Source organism: Pinus tabuliformis, chromosome 4_1, assembly GCF_031772625.1.
Source record: "Pinus tabuliformis cultivar Carrire ecotype Pingquan chromosome 4_1, CPIR1, whole genome shotgun sequence".
Classification (NCBI taxonomy): Eukaryota; Viridiplantae; Streptophyta; class Pinopsida; order Pinales; family Pinaceae; genus Pinus; species Pinus tabuliformis.
This window is the reverse complement of record NC_142303.1, coordinates 608,327,048-608,348,645: the sequence shown is the minus strand read 5'-3', so window position 1 is coordinate 608,348,645 and position 21,598 is coordinate 608,327,048. Positions and strand designations below refer to the sequence as shown.

General features: G+C 40.2%; 1 pseudogene; it reads right to left on the bottom strand.

The window, feature by feature from the left end:
- Positions 1-19,985: 19,985 nt before the first annotated feature.
- LOC149177469 (lycopene epsilon cyclase, chloroplastic pseudogene) lies at positions 19,986-21,331 on the bottom strand (annotated as a pseudogene).
- Positions 21,332-21,598: the final 267 nt, after the last annotated feature.

The following is a 21,598-nucleotide window of genomic DNA, read 5'->3' as shown; positions in this document are numbered from 1 at the left end:
AATATCATGAACACAATATCCCTTTTATCATTTGAACCCATCAAGTTAGTGCAATTAGATATTCCATAGTTACTCATTCCATCAAGACGACTATATTTAGTAAGAGGTATAGAGTATCAAACTCATAGTTCTATTATCAAGGTTACCATAGGACCAAGTCAGGTCATTCAATAAAACTTTACCAAAACAACAAGAGTGTCAACATACTTTCATCATACTTATCACAAGAATTATCAATATCAATGAGGTAACCTTTTATAAGAGATCCATCATGTCTTATGCATGTCAAGTGTCAAGAGTATCATTTACTAGAGTCAAGGTACTAGCCTTCTTCATAGAATTAGGATCTCCAAGAACAATAGATGTTAGCCAAACATCAAGTTATGCCACTATATCCAAGATCAACAATAAGTAACCTCATAGAATCAAGAAGATCATCATGATCAAAATATTCAATACCAGGTGCACCATTTCATCATAGGAAACATAAATCCAAATCTCTTTCATATGCAAGCATGATCCATTTGCGAAGGAGACATTCTCAACATACCATAAGGCTTACCTAGTCATCCAATGTTATAACTGAAACATAACATTGAAATAATATACCTTTCATACCTTGTAGTCTTAAAATACCTATGCACCTTCTCATAGACATTTTGTAGTGTTTGTCACCTTTTCATTAAGGACGTTAGATACATCCATATACTCAAATACATATGAAAGAAGTATAAGCAATGATCAAAACAATAATCATAATAATCAGATCCATAAGTCTAAACAAGAGTAAAGACACAAATAAACATTATAAGTTAAGGAGTAATTATCTTTAATGAGAGGTGATCCTCTCCCTCTTGAACTACCCTTCAAGAGTCATCACTATCCATAGTCCACATAAGATGTTTCCTTCAATCAACTTTATCAACAACTAGCCATCTAGGGCTTCATCAAATCTATCCCAAGTTCTTGACCATCTTCACATAGACCATACTATAGTTTCATACATTAAATCTCAAGTATTTTCCATAAACCATAGTTTCTATCAAACCCTAACCATTAAATCCTTATGCACTAACTACCTAGGGTTTCCTTCATACCCTAGGATTATTTTAGGTCTCCACCATCCTCTTCTAGTTTCCATCAAAAGTGTCTCTATGGGGGTGATATCCATGGTTTTTCTTCAACCCAACTCTGAAACCATGTTAATTTTTCATAGGGCTATATTGTTCTTTGCTTTGATAATTGAATTTCTCCATTAACACATTAAGTTAACCCCATAACATCATAACATTATTTAGATTAACATTGTTATTCATCAACATATGCAACTATGTAGAAAGAACAATAACATCATCATCAATGCAACATAACATAAAGGAACAATAGAAGAAAATAATTCACACATAGAGACACTAGGATTGGTGGGAGGCCAGGGCAAAACCCACCATGGGGAAAACCCTTGCAAATCTTCTTCTAATAGATTGTCATCAAATGATTCAGTAAAACAGAGTGCAATGATCCATATCTTCACAAAAATTAGAATATCCATGAAATGCATCTAAACATCAAAACTATGATTCAAATAACTATAATGTACTGTCACTACCTGTAGCCTGCTATCGAACACTTCTGTCACTAAGCAAAATCTTCAAAATACTGAAATGTCATCTTGGAGTCCCAGACACAAGGAGGAGGAGTTGTGCGAGTGACTATGACAGACCAGGTCACTCTCTATGAACTGCATGATAGCGACTAAGGGAGCTCAGTATTTCCCATACCATTATGTGCGAGCGATTGGGGACCAAACTGACCCAGATATCTTGGTCACTCTCATCAAGACTTTGTGCCAGCATGTTAATGGTGTTGGACCCACCAACATGTCAAGGGGATCTCCCGGTTAAGAAGTCCCAATTATACCTCAGACCATTTGGTGTAGGAGTCCTAGTAGTGGGTCGTTAAGGTAATTCCTTGACCACAATGTCGCACAGAGGCAAGTAAGATAACTCTGTTAGTAGCAAGGGTGTGGCTGATGTAGTGAGTCAAAGAAGGTGTATGAGACGTTCTAACACATAAAGGGGGAGAAAAGGGTGAAGGTGACTTCGAGGTTGAAAGGGATCAGTCCCAACTCGGCTAGAAACACACAACACAAAGGACATACACAGCTTCCGGCGGAGCAGTCCACTCGGATGCAGTAGTCGCAACATACAAGGTAAGATAACACGTACAACACTCATGGATCGGTCCGAACGAGTGCAACGGTTATTACAACAAGGTTCATGTGAAAGGTCTGTCTGGTGTCTGGCAGAGTAGTCGACATGGACGGTGACAACATTAACAACATATACAACACATTAACAACAAGATTCATATAATTTCATGTGAATTAGTTCATACACAAATACGTAAGTTAAACAACATATATCATTAACGCAATTAGAGTAGTCCAACTACAATAACAACATATTCATGAAAATGTGTTGGCTATTATTATATAAAAGTGTAAGTTCCAATCATACAATACATCCATGTAAGCCTGCTAGCCTGATCAGTGAAACGTTACATCCACATCCGCTTGCTCCTCCAAAGAGATGTACTAGCTCCGTGCCATGGAGAAGCCAAGGCACATTACAATACTCTCCAAGCCTTCTTCAAGATAGTCTTAGAAGAAGCTTGGCTGATCAAAAGCCTCTACAATGAGTTATGAGGGACTATTTATAGCAAAGGGTGGGGTGACCCTTGACATTCCCCTTTATGACAGTCCAACTACCCTCATGACTCTTCACCTACCCTATGATTGTTACATCCAACCATTGACACTTGACTTACACTTGACATGACTCAACATTACAACGCACATGTACTCATGTGAGACAACATGGCTTGAGAAAGCCTTGCAAGACATCATTGACACTCAATCTGTTGTGATGAGACCAACTCTTTGACATGCTTGTGATGGTGAAGATGGTGAGCTGATTCCAAGCTTGGTCATCCGTGATGGTATGCATGCACCTCATGATGACATCTTGCTCAAGTGAACTCTTGCCTCCGTTGCAACTGGTGCATTGGTTCAGCCCCTTCATCCAACTCGCCTGTTAGCATGCGCATGGTCTTCTTGGGTACGGTTGAACCGGAAACACACTAATGCATAATGTCTGTGCTGATCTTCAAGTGTGTGCTGGTGGTCATGCGCATCAACTTGCTAAAGTACATATTCAGCCCCATTTGGACTTGATTCTTGTCTTCGCCTTGATGAGTGTGTTGAATGGGTTGGATTGCATGTGTGCACTTAACGACATACATGTTGTTGAATCCCTTGCATGTGATCAACAACCCTTCTCACCATGTCCACTCTGTGTCAGCTGTTGGGATGGATCCTTAACTTGTATGGACACAGTTTCATTCGTGAGTGCATGTTGCACCCACTGCTGTTCCTATTCCTGTTGCAACTCATTCGCCTATCTGTGCAGATTCATGTTCTTCCTGAGTTTCTGATTCAGCACATGCAACTCCTTCTTTGTTCCATCTTCTACCTTCGCACGATCTTCATGTCGTGCGGTCACTTCAGCCAGAGTCTCCAAAGTTTCTTTCATCATCAATGGACCTGCTTGAGCTTGTGACCTTGTTTGGCCTCCGTGTTGTCATCAACCCTCCTCTTGCATTCATTGCATTTGGTATGCTATCTTCAGCTGCTATTAATGATGTTGCTCACTATGATGCTACTGTTGTCATATCTTGATGTCCTTGTCTATGAACAACTTCATGTCTTCGTGAGTAGGCAAGTCCATGGACACTTGATCGATTGTATCCCCAAGTGTGCTTTGAATGGTGTCTTCATCTCTCCTCTCCTGGAAACCATTGTACCTATATTGCAGAGAGACATATGAACACATGGGATACCTGGAGACATGGCAACACTCATGGCAAGCAATCTGTCAGTCAAAAACCAAAATGAACATGAGAACTAACTTGCAACATACCTCGGTGCATGATCATGAAGGTTACACAATTTTAGCCGGGAGGTCGGGAAACTGACTACCAAGACTGCACAAGGTAGATTCTAGGATGTTGGGAGACTGCCTAACCACTGGAACTGTGCAATGCACAGTCCAGTCTAGCTGCTGACTGTTAGGATTACGCAATGCACAATTCTAGCTGGGAAGGATTGTTGGCCTAAGGACAAATTTGCACAATTTCTTGGGCCAAGTAGCCAATGTCCTCCAGAAATGCACAAAATAGTCCTGGAGGCTAGTATTGGGTAGGAATGTGCAAATTTGGAGAGGAAGGTGAGCCTTCCCTCCCCAGATTACGCAATGCATCCTCGGTGAATGAAAAGTCTAGGCCAAGTTTGGCCCGACTCGCTGACGGGAAACTGAAAGTAAGTAAGACAGTAAATGAATAGCGACGCAAAGTGATAGTAGAAGTGATTGATAGTGCATGCAAAACATGAATGAAAGATTCAACAAATAGATCAACATGCATGTGGGTGAGGCAGTTCGCTGGTTGGGTGAACATCCGTGCAAAACAATTTCATGCATGCGACAACAGTGAGATAGCAACGAAAAATGAAACAGAGCTAGGACAAGCTAGTATATATGTAAATGACAACAAGCGTTCAAAGAAATCAAGAAAACAATACTCCCACAAGAGAAAACACAAAAAGCGACAGAAATGCAGCACAAGGCATGGGAAGCGGGCTTACCCCAAAATAGCTGAGCTGAATGTGCCGACTACTCCTAGATGTGATGTGGGATGTCAGAGCTACAAGGTTGATGTGAGGAATGAGCTCTACAACGTCCGGTTGATGAGTTTTGATAACATCGAGGTTGTGATGCGCATGCCACGAATCTAGGGGAAGCGACACTTGGTGGGAGGTTTTAGAATTTCTCCTTGCATGTAACCTCCAACTACTAAATATAGATCCTTGAAACAAGGGATGCCTTTGCATGCTACCTTGGGAGAAGAAGCCCATGCATGCAAGTCTATTTTTCTCAATCCCGGAGGGAACCGGTCAACTCAGCTACACATGCAAGAGACTGCTTGACTACTAGAGAAAAATGCGCATTTATGGCTGGGAGCTGGGCTAGTTGCCAAGGAGATTTGTGTAATTTCTAGGCAGAGCAGCTGACTACTGCCCAGATTTGCGCAAATTCTAGGCTGGGCAACCTTGCTGGGGAAATTTGTGCAAATCCTGCTAGGAGTGTTGGCAGACAGGATTGCGCAATCCTAGAGCCCAGCAGGCTGCTAGAGAGGATTGCACAATTTCTAGAGGGGAGGCTGGTTGCCCTCCAGAAATGTGCAATTTCCAAGGGGAAGCTTCTCAGCCTACAGCTGGACCAAGTTCGAGTGAACAACCTATGAGGGGAAAGGATTAAGCTGTGACTGATAGGCTGCCTTTGTGGAAGAAATACACTGAAGCTTGTGAGCTTGACGAAGCAAGGAAAGCTGCTCTGAAGGTTGGGAGGGAGGCTCCAAAATGAGGCTAAGGAAAAATTTTGGAGGGTGGTTGTAGCCACTACAACACTTGATGACACACTGGTAGAACTCCAGCTCTCTGAATGGACCTTTTTGTGAAAAGCAAGTTTAACACCTCTGGAAGTATTGTTAATTTTTAAGCTCATCTTGGTTTCACACTAACTTGATTGTAAGATGTAGCATCTGCCAAACCCTTGGTCGATTGACACACATTCCAAGCCAAGGCAACACAATTGTTTCGATTAGGGTTGAGGGGTATATAGGTGCACAAGCAGTGTAGTCGTCAGAGTCTTAGTTTCATCTCTGGTGTTGCTCCATTGCCAACAGGCCTTGACAGTACCTCGGTGGAGTCACATAGGAACACAAGCATGGCTCCGCTACCAGTGATCCTGGTCAGTACGCCGGCGGAGTTACTTGCAACACCTCCTTGCGCAGGAAGCCTTTCTCTTCTTTAGCCTTATTCAATTTTCATTTTGAATTTTTGACTTTTCATTTTTTTCATTTTTCATTGTGCATAACACTTATTCATTTCAGAGGTGGAAGAGGGATCCCGACTTATTGGGAGTAGAAGAATTTGTTCCAACAGAGAAGCAGTTTATTGTATCTCTGACATGCCTGTTAAGGTTTCCCCCCTTACCTTGCTCTACTTGACTGAGTTGACAAGGGTTAACCCAAAAACAATTGACTAGAGAAGGTGACATTAGTTTGCATGCAAGCGTTGTGTTTACACCAAGGTTCACTTCGAACAATACGTATTTTCCTTCAACATATCATGGACTAAAAGTAACAAGCTCATCATATAGAGGCAAGATGACAGATAACCAGGTAGTGATATATGTACAAGCCCTCTCATACTTTACCCATCTTGCTTCAAGAGTCATACATGGTTTCATGCAAAACTAACCTATGAACGAAAAAAGTGAATGAACTAAAAATCAACAAAGAAAAGCAAGAGTAGAAGCAAAAATGAAAGCGAAGCATGGAAACAAGCAAGCAAGCAAACAGACAAGCAAACAAAGAACATAAGAAAACAAGCATGCAAGCAAACAACTGAAAGCAACACTACTCCTACTCCTGCACTAACGGTACATGGCACTGATCACGTGAAGTGATACTTCCAATGTAGCCACCAGCGCATTGGTAGACCCATGTTGGTGAATGCTTGGTCCACGAGCAACCCAGTTGTGTGAACTAGCAAGCAAGAAAGATGTAACAATGAAGAAAACCACACTTCATGATTCAAAGTGCCCATGGGACATAAGTGAGTGCATGTGCATGACGGGAAGTCCGCGGACTTATCATGGTGCTGTGTGACACTACGTGCAAATTTGAAGCATAAGAACACTCTTGACTGTGACATGCAAGAAAAAAAAAGAAACAAAGATAACTTGAGTCATGCACGAGTGCTTGCAATGTAAGGCTCCTCCAATGCATGAGCAATGGGATCGTGTAGTTCGAATGGAGGAAGTAAAATATGAGTGTTGGATTGATCTTGAGTGTATATAGATGAGTGATGAGGAGCCTTGATTGTTTGAACAATTTCCTGATTGGAAGCGAAACCAACCTCAGGACAGCGAGGGCCTGACATAACCATCAACTTGGGCAGAAGTGCCTTGACGGCCTGTGGGGTTTCGACTTTGTTGACAAATGGATATTCATAGACCAGTGGCTTAGAAAGATTAAGAACGAGTGAATCAACATCGTGATCGGATGATGAGGTGAAGAGATCATGACAACCAAGATCAGAAAATTCAGGATGTTGGTTGGCATCCTCATGGTTTGATGAATCACATAGAGGGGTAGATGAGGAGGAAGGATGTTCACCCTCTGTGTTTTTGGAAAAAGCAGATGAAAGATCAAGTGGATTTCCAATGAATGATTGGTCCTCTCCATTGTTGGATGATGGGCGATAAAGACACACATGCGAAATCATGGATGGAAATTTCACCAATGATGTTAGGAAAGAATGGAGGGGGCTTGGACGGAAGGGAGTCATCCTTCACCGAGTGTTGATGCTCAAGCTCCCACTCATACTCTTCATGAATGATAGTGCATGTTGGTTGTGCAACACCAACTCCGTTAGTGGGTTGTTCCTCATTCACAACAAGTGAAGAGTCTGGAATGGACAAACACAAGATAGTCTCATCTGGAGGAACACCCGGGTGCGAAGACGAAGGTCATAGAAAAGAATGCATATGGGGACTCGAAGGACTCAACCAAATCTGCATGAAAATTGAGTGAAGTGATGCTGGGAAGGTGTGAAGGATGAACAGGTGTGTGAGCATGGTCCTCAACATCACTGGGCAGTGGTGGAGTTGTTGAATAAGAGGAAGGCGGACATTCAGTTGAGACAGTGCCCACTTCCACATGAGATTGTGTAGTTCCATCAACGAAGAATGTTGAGCGAGGCTTGATCTCAAGCTTTCTCTTGGGACGGGTAGATTTCTTAAGGCAGTACTCGAACTAGTCCCAAAGATAAGAAAATTTCATCTGGCTCCTTGGAGCTTGAAACTGCAAGTCACGGAAACACTGCCAAAAATCAATAATGGATTCATGTGGAGCCCTCCGTTGCTATAATAGTTTCCAGTCAAGATGGTCTGGATCAAAATGATAGAATGTGTCTTCAATAAGATCACAGAAGTGCTCAAATGAGTGCACAGTGTCAGCCAGTAGGCTGAGCGCCCATCGAAATGGATATTCGTGAAGTTTGTATGCAAGAAGCAACTCGACATGTTCATCAGAAAACTCATATTCCTCATGAATCATGGAAAGAAATTAATGTAAGTGCTTAGGCTAGGCCACTTCGCCTTCACCATCATACGTGTGAGTGGAAAAGAGATCAAAAAGATTCCCTGAGATGGAGACATCTTCATGATTCGAAAAACACCTCGGGTGAGGAAGAGTGCAAGACTCCATGAAATATATGCAAAGGTTGAAAATTGGATGAGAGGACACAACTTTTCATCAGACCCTCATTCTAGCGCCATAATTGTTGACAGTGTTGGGCCCGTCAACATCTCAAGGGCATCTCCTCGGTAAGAAGTCCCAATTAGACCTCAAACCATTTGGTGTAGGAGTCCCAGTAGTGGGTTGTAAGGTAATTCCTTCACCGCGATGTTGCACAAAGTCAAGTAAGATAACTCTGTCAGTAGCAAGGGTGTGACTAATGTAGTGAGTCAAAGAAGGTGTATGAGAGGTTAACACATAAAGGGAGAGAAAATGGTGAAGGTGAGTTCCAGGTTGAAAGGGATCAGTCCCAACTCGGCTAGGAACACACAACACAAAGGACATACACAGCTTTCGATGGAGCAATCCACTCGGATGCAGTAGTCACAACATACAAGGTAATATAACATGTATAACACTCACGGATTAGTCTGGATGAGTGCAATGGTTGTTATAGCAAGGTTCATGTGAAAGGTCTGTCTGGTGTCCGACATAGTAGTTGACACAGACGGTGACAACATTAACAACATATACAACACATTAACAACAAGATTCATATAATTTCATGTGAATCAATTCATACACAAATACGTAATTTAAACAACATTTATCATTAAGGAAACTAGAGCAGTCCAACTACAATAACAACATATGCATGAAAATGTGTTGGCTCTTATTATATAAAAGTGTAAGTTCCAATCATAATACATCCATGTAAACCTGCTAGCCCATCAGTGAAACGTTACAGCGACATCCGCCTACTCCTCCAAAGAGATGTACTAGCTCCATGTACTGGAGAAGCCAAGGTGTGTTACAATATTGTCCAAGCCTTCTTCAAGATAGTCTTAGTAGAAGCTTGGCTGACCAAAAGCCTCTACAATGAGTTATGAGGGACTATTTATAGCAAAGGGTGGGGTGACCCTTGACATTCCCCTTTGTGATAGTTCAACTACCCTCATGACTCTTCACCTACCCTATGACTGTTACTTCCAACCATTGACACTTGACCTACACTTGACATGACTCAACATTACAATGGACATGTACTCATGTGACACAACATGGCTTGAGCAAGCCTTGCAAGACATCATTGACACTCGGTCTACTATGATGAGACCAAATCTTTGACATGCTTGTGATGGTGAAGGTGGTGAGATGATGCCAAGCTTGTTCGTCTGTGATGGTGTGCATGCACCTCATGGTGACATCTTGCTGAAGCGAACTCTTGCCTCTATTGCAACCGGTGCATTGGTTCGACCCCTTCATCCAACTCGTCTGCTAACATGCGCATGGTCTTCAAGGGTACGGTTGAACCAAGAACACACTGATGCATAGTGTCTGTGTTGAACTTCAAGTGTGTGTTGGTGGTCATGGGCATCAACTTGTCAAAGTACATATCCAGCCCCGGTTAGAATTGCTTCTTGTCTTTGCCTTGATGAGTGTGTTGAATGGGTTGGATTTCATGTGTGCGCTTAATGACATGCATGTTTTTGAATCCCTTGCATGCGATCAACAACACTTCTCACCATGTCTGCTCTATGTCAGCTGTTGGGATGGATCCTTAACTTGTACGGGCGTAGTTTCATCATTTAGTGCATGTTGTGCCCACTGTTGTTCCTGTTCCTGTTGCAACTCATTCGTCTGTCTGTGCAACTTCATGTTCTTCCTAAGTTGTTGCTTCAGCACATGCAACTCCTTCTTTGTTCCATATTCTGCCTTCACACGATCTTCATGTCACACCGTCACTTCATAGCCGGAGTCTCCAAAGTTTATTTCATCATCAATGGACTTGCTTGAGCTTGCAACCTTGTTCCGCCTTCGTGTTGTCAACAACCCTCCTCTTGCATTTGTTGCATTTGGTATGCTGTCTTCAGCTGTTGTTCATGATGTTGCTCGTTGTGATGTTGTTGCTCTCATATCTTGATGTCCTTGTTTATGAAAAGCTTGATGTCTTCATGGGTAGGCAATTCCATGGACACTTGATCAACTGTATCCCCAAGTGTGCTCTGAATGGTGTCTTCGTCTCTCCTCTCCTAGAAACCATTGTACTTGTACTGTTGAGAGGCAGATGAACACATGGGATACCTGGAGACATGGCAACACTCATGGCAAGAATCTGTCAGTCAAAAACCAAAATGAACATGAGAACTGACTTGCAACATAGCTGGGTGCATGATCATGAAGGTTGTGCAATTTCAGCTGGGAGGTAGGGAGATTGACTGCCAAGACTGCACAAGGCATAGTCTGGGTTGTTGGGAGACTAGCTGACTACTGGAAATGTGTAATGAACAATCCAGTCTAGCTACTGACTGCTAGGATTGCACAATGCACAATTCTAGTTGGGAAGGATTGTTGGCCTAGGGATAGATTTTCTTAATTTCTTGGGCCAAGAAGCCACTGTCCTCCAGAAATGCGCAAAACAGTCCTGGAGGCTAGTGCTGCAAAGGAATGTGCAAATCTGGAGAGGAAGGTGAGCCTTCCTTCCCCAAATTGCACAATGCAGCCTTAGTGAAGGCAGAGTCTGGGCCAAGGTTGATCTGACTCTCCGACGGGCAACTGAAAGCAACTAAGACAGTAAATGCATGGTGACACTAAGTGATAGTAGAATTGATTAACATTGTAAGAAAAACATTTTTGAAAGATTCAACAAACAGATCAACATGCATGTGGGTGAGGCAGTTCGTCGGTTGGGCAAACGTCCGTGCAAAACAGTTTCATGCATGCGATAGCAGTGAGATAGAAACGAAAATTGAAATAGAGCTAGGACAAGCTAGTATATATGTAAATGATAGCAAGTGTTCAAATAAATCAAGAAAACAATACTCCCACAAGCGAAAACACAAAAAGCGACAGAAATGCAGTATAAGGCATGGGACGCGCGGTTACCCCAAAATAGCTGAGTTGAATGTGCCGACTGCTCCTAGATGTGATGTGGGATGTCAGAGCTGCAAGGTTGATGTGAGGAATGAGCTCTGCAGCGTCCAATTGATGAGTTTTGATAACATCAAGGTTGTGACACGCATGCCACGAATCTAGGGGAAGTGACACTTGGTGGGAGGTTTCATAATTTCTCCTTGCATGTAACCTCCAACTACTAAACATAGATCCATGAAACAAGGGATGCCTTTGCATGCTACCTTGGGAGAAGAAGCCCATGCATGCAAGTTTGTTTTTCTTAGTCCCAGAGGGAACTGGCCAACTCAGTTGCACATGCAAAATACTACTCGAATGCTAGAGAAAAATGCGCATTTCTGGCTGGGAGCTGGGCTGGCTTCCCAGGAGATTTGCATAATTTCTAGGCAGAGCAACTGATTGCTACCCAGATTTTCCCAAATAATGGGCTAAGCAACCTTGCTGGGGAAATTTATGGAAATCCTACTAGGAGTGTTGGCAGGCAGGATTACGCATCCTAGAGCCCAGCAAGCTGCCAGAGAGGATTGCATAATTTCTGGAGGGAAGGTTGGTTTCCCTCCATAAATGTGCAATTTTAAAGGGGAAGCTGCTCATCCTATATTTGGACCAAGTCTGGGTGAACAGCCTGTGAGTGGAAAGGATCAATTTGTGACTAACAGGTTGCCTTTATGCAAGAAAGACATTGAAGCTTGTGAACTTGACGAAGCAAGGCAAGCTGCTGTAAAGGTTGCAAGGGAGGCTCTAAAACGAGGCTAAGGAAAAATTTTGGAGGGTGGTTGTAGCCACTACAACACAACGTTCAAGGGTCCTTGGTCACTCTCATAATCTTTTGTGCCAGTGTCCAGGTACTAAAATGCCCATTTTTGTGCTAGCGTTCAAGAAACATAAAACCCTAGTTCAGTGTGAGCTTCATCCTGTAGTTTTGGACCCTTCTTCCTCCATCAGACTTGTGCGAGCCAAGAAAAAATAGAAGAGGAGAAGAGAGCTTGATAAATGTGTCCAAATGAGTTTGAGGTATCTTCTATTTATAGGATTCCATGAGGGTCCACTTGACATGTCCATTGGTACATGTGCATAGGGCGGACTTGATCCATAATATATGTATGAATAAAATAATTCACAACTCAACTTCTGCTTGTCCAAATGAGGTGATATATAGGTGGATTTTGGTCCTCTCGAAAAGAGGAATTAAATGAAACCATCATCTCCATAAAATGAGTAGTCCAAAGTGGATTTTGGCCATAGTTTAATATTTTTAACAGAGAAAACAACGGAAAGAAACTTCTTATCAATAGATTGCTAGATGGTGGTATGATGTAGATATCCCATTTAATGCTGCTTGCTCACCTTATTACCAAGCTATGTGGGACTCTATTATAGCTATAGGAAAGGCCTTCAAAGGCCCTAGTATGCATGACTTGACTTGATGGGAGCTCTTTTGCAAAAATATATTTCTTCCATGGATGAGTATTTGGCACAGTATAGAGATTCATGGCTCAAAACAAGTTGTTTCATCATGTCATATGGATGGATCGGTGGAAAGAACCACGCTATCATTAATTTCCTTATTTCTTGCCCTCAAGGAACCATGTTTTTGAGATCAGTTGATGCATCTGATAAGGTGAAGGATGCAACCCTTCTATTTGAGCTTTTGGATGACATTATTCAAGAAGTGGGGGAGTAGAATGTTGTGCAAGTCATCACCGATAATGCCTCAAACTATGTTCTTGTTGGAAATATGCTTGAGTCCAAATATAGCATTGATGTTAGACTTTATAGGCCATTTAGAGACTCATTGCTTATGTATTTTGTCGATGATATGTATTTCACTCAATGCCATTTTGCATATTTTGTCTCTATTGGCTTGGAATCATGGTTTTGTCTCTTAAAAATAGTTTTTTTCATTAAAAAAAATTATTTAATGTATTTAAAAAAAATAGGTTCATTTAGACCTGATCGGTCCCAGTTTGAAACTCGGTTTATTAGGTGGACCGGTCCGGTTTTTAAAACTATGACTAAGACCTAGCACGTATAAGTTATTATTCTCTTCTAATATATGTTTCAATTTGTGATAAGCATTTGTTGGTGCCAATTTTAGTTTTTCTATTAGCTTGTATGGCACGTTCATTTTATGGTCATCAAAAATATGCATTGTAGGTGCTACAATTGGCATAATTAAATGGAGTGTAGGTTGTCAATTAATGATAAAAGACGATGACAAACTATATTTCTTTCAATTTGTTGACACCTAATCATTGGGATTGGGTGAACACTTGTAAATAATGTAAATAGTAAATAATGGAAAATAAAGAGCCATCGAGAGGTGAAGCCCAAGAGTCACTCCCTCATGTATATAACCATGAGTAATCTTAATTAATAAACACAATTCATTTGAGGAGTTACCTCCTGGCCTAACATGGTCTCAGAGCCAGCCCTCTCCTCCTGTAACTCCTATTTACCTACCATTATTCCCTGCCATCAAGAGAGCATTCTTTGCTTTCTGCATTGAACAGTTTGGTGTGTATGTGTACACTGAAATGAATTGAAGGCTAGAATGTGCAATTGAACATTGAGTTAAATCTGTTGTTGCGATGAGGTTGATAAGGCATGGTCTACTTTGAATTCATTTCTAACTGTATGATTGTGAAACCATGGTTCCTAGCGCTGTTGTTAAACATAATCTCTGCATCCAAATATTGTGTGTGGCATATGTGCATAACAATTCATTGGTTGGCAAGATAGTTTATATGTGAGTATGGTTCATTGGTGCGTTGAATTGAATACTATGCAAACTGGCTTGGTGAAAAATTAACTTGGTATGTATGTTGTTTACCTGATGTTGTGTGTTGAATAGTTTTTTTTGGCCCACCGCCTGTCTTATTGCTCACTGTGGTAATACTCCACCCTGTTCCTCCTGCGTTAATATCCCAACTCACAACCTTAGCCCTCCTCACCGTGGTATCATTTCCATACGTGGCCCCTATCATACAAAATTGTGCCAATAGTCGCACCCATAAATCTACTCTCCCCTACGCGGCCATACCATCAATCTGGACAGTTAATATCTCTAGTATCACATTTCCTCGACCTCCATACACCTCAGCCTCCATACCTTTGCATAGTTAACATCACCATATACACCTTTGCCCACTCTGCGGCTCCCATATGTTGTTCCCTCCGACTCAGCTTCAGTCCTCCCTCCTTGCTCCCATACGCTTCTCCTGACTGCTCCCATATGTTGCTCCCTACGTTGAATGCATTAATACCTACACATACAACCCTTTGCCAAATACACCCTCCCACCATTAATACTTTCCCATATATTCCCTTCCCCATATAACCCTCCCCCACATAATAACTCTATCAAAAAAAAACACGAGAATAGAATTGATTTTCTTTCACAGTATATTACCAGCAGAGGTGCAATTTCTTACAGTCTATTGGCAGCAGAAGTTTTTTTTTCTACAGTATACAAATTTTAAAATGCTACATTGGTATCTATTATGGGAGTGGCTTTCACGGGAAGGATAACTACCCTAAGTGGTCTCGAAAGTTCAAGAACACTCTCATTTTCAATGAGATATGGAAAGGAGTTTGTGTAGGAGAAGGAGATAATGAACTTGCAAAGCCTACCTCAGACAAGGAATTCGCCATTTGGGAAAACAAGAACAGAAAAGCCTATGCCTTGATTGCAACATCTATAAATAAAGAGGTGAGTCACCATATTTCACCATTTTCAAATGCCTTTGAAACCTTATAGAAGTTTAAGTAACTCTATGACTCACACTCTGTGCTTGAAGTTGTCCAATTGATGATTAAATTGTTCAGTCTTGAATTACAAAATGATGATCCTCTTGCTCTAGCATCAAAAGTAAAATCTATTATGCATGATATCAAAATCACTAATGTTGAACTAGAAATTCCTCTGTTGTCTTTTGTCAAGTCACTTTATCCCACTTATTCAAATTATCTTGAGTCATTGCAAGAAAATGGAAACCTTAAAGAGATTACCTTTAACTCCCTTGTGAATAAATTTGTTGAGAGAGAGAAATATTTTGAGAATAAGATAATTGCTCAGTCTTCTGAAGAAGATGTGTGTCTTGCACATAGAGAGAAGAATCATGATCAAGATTATTCTAGACGAAGAGGTGGTCGAAGAGGAAGAAGAAATTTCAAAGGCAGGGGGGGAAGACACTCTCAAGGAGAAAAAACTGATCTTCATTGCATATGTTGCAATAGAGATGGATCACATGATGGATCCACATGCAAGTTGCCCTGGGACAGAACTGAGTAGGAAAAAAATCAACCCAAAGGTAAAACCAGTGATAAAGAGAAAGGTAAAGCACCTGAATATGCTCACTATGTTGTGGCACATTGTAATATTAGAGTAAATGAAGACTTGTTTAATGCTTCACTTGCTTCTTGGAAGAATGATTGATTTTTTGATTCAGGAGAAACTTGCCACATGAATTTTAGAAAATATTTTTTTGAATAATTTACTGACAATGTTTATGGAGCAATCTACTTTGCAGACAAATCAAAACTCAATCCATCAGGGCTTGGCATAATCGGACTCAAATTGCCTGGTCTTCCAGACTTTCTTTTGCATGATGTTTTATATATCCCATAGCTAAGGAGAAACTTGTTTTCCTTGGTCCACATCCGCTAGCAAGGACACTCCATTCATATGTTTGATGGAAAGGTTGAGGTGAGAAAAGCATTGGATCATTCACTTGTCATGATGGGGATAGAAGAAGAAAGACTTATTAAGATGGAAGGTACCTCTTCTCGTGCACAAAATTTCTCATACAGTTCTCATTATGATGAAGGTACATTTCCATCAAGTCTATTATGGCATGCTAGATTTGGACAATTGAACTATGAAAGCATTCACTTGTTGAAGAAAAATGGTGTCACTGGTTTTCCTACAATTCCTATGAAACTTAAGCAATGTGATGCTTGCATTCTAGGAAATCATAGCAAACAGTGTTTCCATTATTCACATTCTAGAGAACATAGAAAAACTTGAATTCATTCATTCAGATTTATGTGGTCCAATGTCTATTCCTTCTACAAATGGAAATAAATATATGATGACATTTATTGATGACTACACCAGAATGTGTTGGGTTTATTTATTGAAGAACAAATCTGATGCTTTTCAAACATTCAAGAACTTTCATACATGGATTGAAAATGATGCACAATCTCATATTGGCTCTATTCGCACTGATAATGGAAAATAATACACTTCAAATGAATTTGAAAACTATCTTCGCCAACATGGGATCAAACATCAAACAACTGTTCCTTATAATCCCCAACGGAACAGAGTAGCTGAAAGAATGAATATAACAATCTTAAATATGGTACGTTCCATGATGTTTTTCAAGAATGTAAAAGTGATGTTTAGGGCCAATGCGGTTCTATGTGTTGTATATGTAAAGAATAGATGTCCATCTAATTCTATTAGAAACAAGACCTTATTAAATGTTGTATGGCCACATTCCTTCGGTAAAGCATCTTAGGGTCTTTAGTTCCACCTGTTATTCCTTGATACCAAAGGTACATAGAAACAAACATCATGCAAGGAGTCATAAGTGTATCTTCTTGGGGTATTCAAATACCTCCAAAGCATACTATCTCTATGAGGAAGTTAATAAAAATTTTGTTGTATCTAGAGATGTAATCTTTCACGAATCTTCCAAAGCTGACAATGTTATCGAGCGGAAACTTGATCGCTTGGATAGATTCATACATGCAAAATCATTTCAAGAATTTGATAATCAGATTCCACATCTTGAAGGGGGGATTCCTATACTGGATCAATCTATGGAATCTTCTTCTGAAGCACTCTCTCCCCCACATGAAACTCCAACCACTGATGATACTTTGAGTGATGTGATAGATAGAATTGGGAGACTTGATCTTGATTCAGTCCCAACTCAGTCAACAGAGCAGCCTGGACCATCTCAAAAAGGTCCCCCAAAGTGGCTGACAAAGACACTTGAAAGTGTTCATCCTGATGAGGTTGGAAAGACAGGAACAAGAAATTCAACCAAGAAAAATGGAGGTGATGTAGATGATTTTGATTCACCTGTTGATATGGATGTTTATGATTGTGAACTAAATTTGTCTATAGATTTTGAACCAACTTCCTTAAAATAAGTTGCTTCTCATGATGAATGGAAAGAAGCGATGCAAAAGGAGTATGTTGCCTTCATAAAGAATGGCACTTGGAAGCTGGTTGATCCTCCATTGGGAACGAAACCAATTGGCTGCAAGTGGGTCTACAAGAATAAGTATAAAGCTGATGGCTCACTTGACAAGCACAAATTGAGGCTTATGGCAAAAGGTTTTGTACAGAATAATGGGGTCTATTATGAGGAGACTTTTTCCCACACAACAAAATGGGCTACCATTCGGATACTCTTTGCCTTAGTAGCTCAGAACAGTTGGAAATTCCATCAAATGGATGTAAAAACTACTTTCTTGAATGGAGATCTGAAACAGAATGTTTTTATGTCGCAGCCTGAAGGATTTCTTGTGAAGGGACATGAAAATAAAGTATTCAAACTTGTGAAATCCTTGTATGGCCACAGAAAGCATGCGAGCTTGGTATGAAAATTTAACTGAGCATCTTCTAAAACTCAACTTCAAACATTATGATCTTGATGATGCAACTTTGTTTGTCAAGAAAGTTGGAAAAATAGTTTTATATCTTGTGGTATATGTAGATGATCTTTTTATGATAGGGAACAATGAAAGCTACATTGCATCCATAAATAAGGAATCTAGGAAAGGTTTCGAAATGACTGACTTGGTCTATGTTCACTACTGTCTTGGAATTGAAGTAACTCAACATCCGAAGTCTATATTCCTCTCTCAAAAGAAGTACATTGGAGATCTATTGAACATGTTTGGCATGGCTAAGTGAAATCCTCTGACTACTCCAATGGAACAAAACTTAAAGCTCACATCCATTGAAGGAAAATAATTTGAGTATGCAACAAAGTATAGACAGCTTGTAGGAAGTCTCCAAACTACCTGAATACTACCATAGCAGACATTTCGTTCATTGTTGGAATCCTCTCTACATTTATGAAAAAGCCTTGTGAGGGGCATTGGTCTACTGCAAAAAGAGTTCTAAAGTACTTGAAGGGAACTCAAGACTTTGGACTCAATTGTACACAGGTGGGCGACCTCAGCTTGATTAGATACTCTAATTCAGGCTTCGATGGAGACAAGGAAACTGGGGTATCTATTTCAAGTTATGCTATGAGTCTTGAATTAGGAATTGTCTCCTGTAGATCACGCAAACAATCAGTTCCAGAAGATTCCACAATAGAGGTAGAATACGTGGCAGCAACTGAGGCAACAAAAGAAATTGTGTGGCTCAGGAAAATTCTAGAAGATTTGCAGGTAAAACAAGTACATTCAAATCCACTCGTGATTAACAACACCTCTACAATAAAGTTTGCCAAGAACCCAAAGTTCCATGATCGAACGAAGCACATCAATATAAAATACCATCTTATTCAACATCATGTTGAGGCCAAGACAATCCATCTATGCCATTGTTCCACTAATGAGCAGATTGTAGACATCTTCACCAAAGAATTTGGAAGAGAAAAGCTTGAAAGGTTCAAAATGATGCTTGGGCTCACCAACATCCCTTCAGATTAAGGGGGGCAATGTTGACACATAATCATTGGGATTGGGTGAACACTTGTAAATAATGTAAATAGTAAATAATGGAAAATAAAGATCCATCAGGTGGTGAAGCCCAAGAGTCACTCCCTCATGTATATAAACATGATTAATCTTAATGAATAAACACAATTCATTTGAGGAGTTACCTCCTACCCTAACACAATTCTTTATAGAGTTTACACTCTGTCCTCACCCACCAAATGAAGCTACTCTAGGAGTAAAAAATGATTCCTTAGCAAATAAAATTGTGTTGGTATTGCAAAACACTGGATAAATGGACAATTTATGTTATACATCCTCCAAATATGTTGTTGCATGATAGCCACAAGGATCATTCTGCATAGCTTGAATTAGTTACTTGACATTCTAATGAGGTTGCATCTCTAGTTCTTATCATCGGTTGTAGGACATGATAGCAACGAGATGATTGCAGATGCACTTGGAGACTTTGTTTGGTTTGCATTCCATAACTTAGTGATTATTGTAATAGGGGATGGAGGGTCATGGATTCATATATCTCACCTCCATATCACAATTAGAGTGAGAATTTCAACACTAATGTAACTAAGAAAATAAATCACCTAGCATGACTGGTGTTGAGGTTTTGTGGAGGTAGCAGGTCGCATGTAGAAAGGAGGTCATGAGGTTGGAGATTTGAGTGGGTCACATAAATCACTAATTCACACAACTATGATTTTGTGACTAACAACTCAGGGTCTGAAGAATGGTTATGTCACTAGGTCGCAAAATAGGGTAGGTCGCATGAATCATTGATTGTCTCAGGTGTGATTATTACATCTTTAAGAATTGAAGGATCACTAGGATATCCCAATCACATTTTCTTGTTGCGACTGAAAACGGGTCACATTTCCTTGTTTCAACTTGGAAATGGTCGCATTTCCTTATTTCAACTTGGAACCAGTCACATTCCAATTCCCCATTTAGGTCGCATATGTTTTCATCAATTTTGCTCCACTTAGATTGACATCAAATGTTTTATTAAATAATAACACATGTAATTTAGAGCCATGATAAACATGACCAATGAAAACCAAATAAGATTAATAGAAGAAATCCTTGCCCCAAGGAATATTCTCTACATCTACTTAGGAAACTGGAAAACTGTTTCAAAGAACATTTTCTGTCCCATCGATATACAACTACAAAATAATTTCAAGCCAAAAAAATAAAGAGTATCCATTATCGCTTTCGCTCGTGAGGCCAAAGAGTTTCCCATGCTTTCGACGCTACATCTTTTGTGCTTAGTTGATATGGAATTATCGCTCCATCACCATATTCATCCTTCAGACAACTTGCAATAGTTGTTGTGTATGATGGATCCTCTAACAAAGAGAGGATAACATAATAGCCAGTGATTGGGCGAACCATGCTTGCTGCAGCACCAAAGCAAAAATGCTTTTGTCTTGTGTTTGGCAATGACCCACCAAAAGGAATTTAAGACCATTTCTCCTCATATAAATGTGAAATCTGTACTCCCAAATTTTTTAGGTGTGCATGTAGTCTCTTCTTCAATGGTTCAAATGGAATTGTAGGGCGTGAAGCTAGACACATTTCCCGAAAAAAAAAAAATATGCATGTTGGTGATAATGGCATGGCATAAAGAGATGTTGGTAACTAAAATCATATTATGTGTTATTTTGGTTCATGTAATCTCGATAATCCATGAAACTATTATTTCAGTGTCATGAGAATTTTCAACTTCGACCTCCATGTCGTATGCATCATGCACACCCACTGGTGGACCATCTAGCTGATATTGCAAAAAATTCCAGATGCTACCCCTGATGCAACATTAACAAGCCTGTAGGTAACTGCCACTCCAATTTCACAAAAGAGAACACTATGACCATTGTTTTCTTCAGTAATCTTCCCAACTTTGGAATTGAAAATTATAACTCCAGCTTCAACACCTGAAAATAGCCAAATATTTTAATATTTCTTTCACGAAGGGGATTTCTACTCACACGACCATAGGATTTTCCAATTAAAACGGGCTTGTTCCTTTTAACTACATAGTTGTGTCTTACCAAACATCCCCTATAAAATTTTCATAATAGAGAGCTTCAAATTCATCCTCCCACACACCATAGTTATTAGTAAATGGCATGTTAGGCCCAACGAGACCCACAGTTAGGCCTCACTTAGCTGATTTTGTTGTTTGTGACAATCCTGTTAGACCACATCTCATGACTACCAAGTCCAACAGTTCATTTCCAAGTCTAAGTGGCTGCAACTTCCACCAACAACCTCTTTGATAATGTGACATTGCATGACATCATCAAATATGACTCCAAAGTGATACCATGACCGAATGAAATGCCACATAGCACCTATAACTTTGCATAAAATAAAATAAATCCCTTTCAACCATTGCAAAAAACCCTTATGATAACTGATATGAAATGTATCTGTTGGCCCCATTTTTAAAATAAGCTCAAGTATGAATCCAAGAATAAGGTCTTCCAAATGTAACATTAAGAAACATGGGTAAGCCAGTTCCAGTAGCATTATTAAGAGTTGCTTCTAATAATAA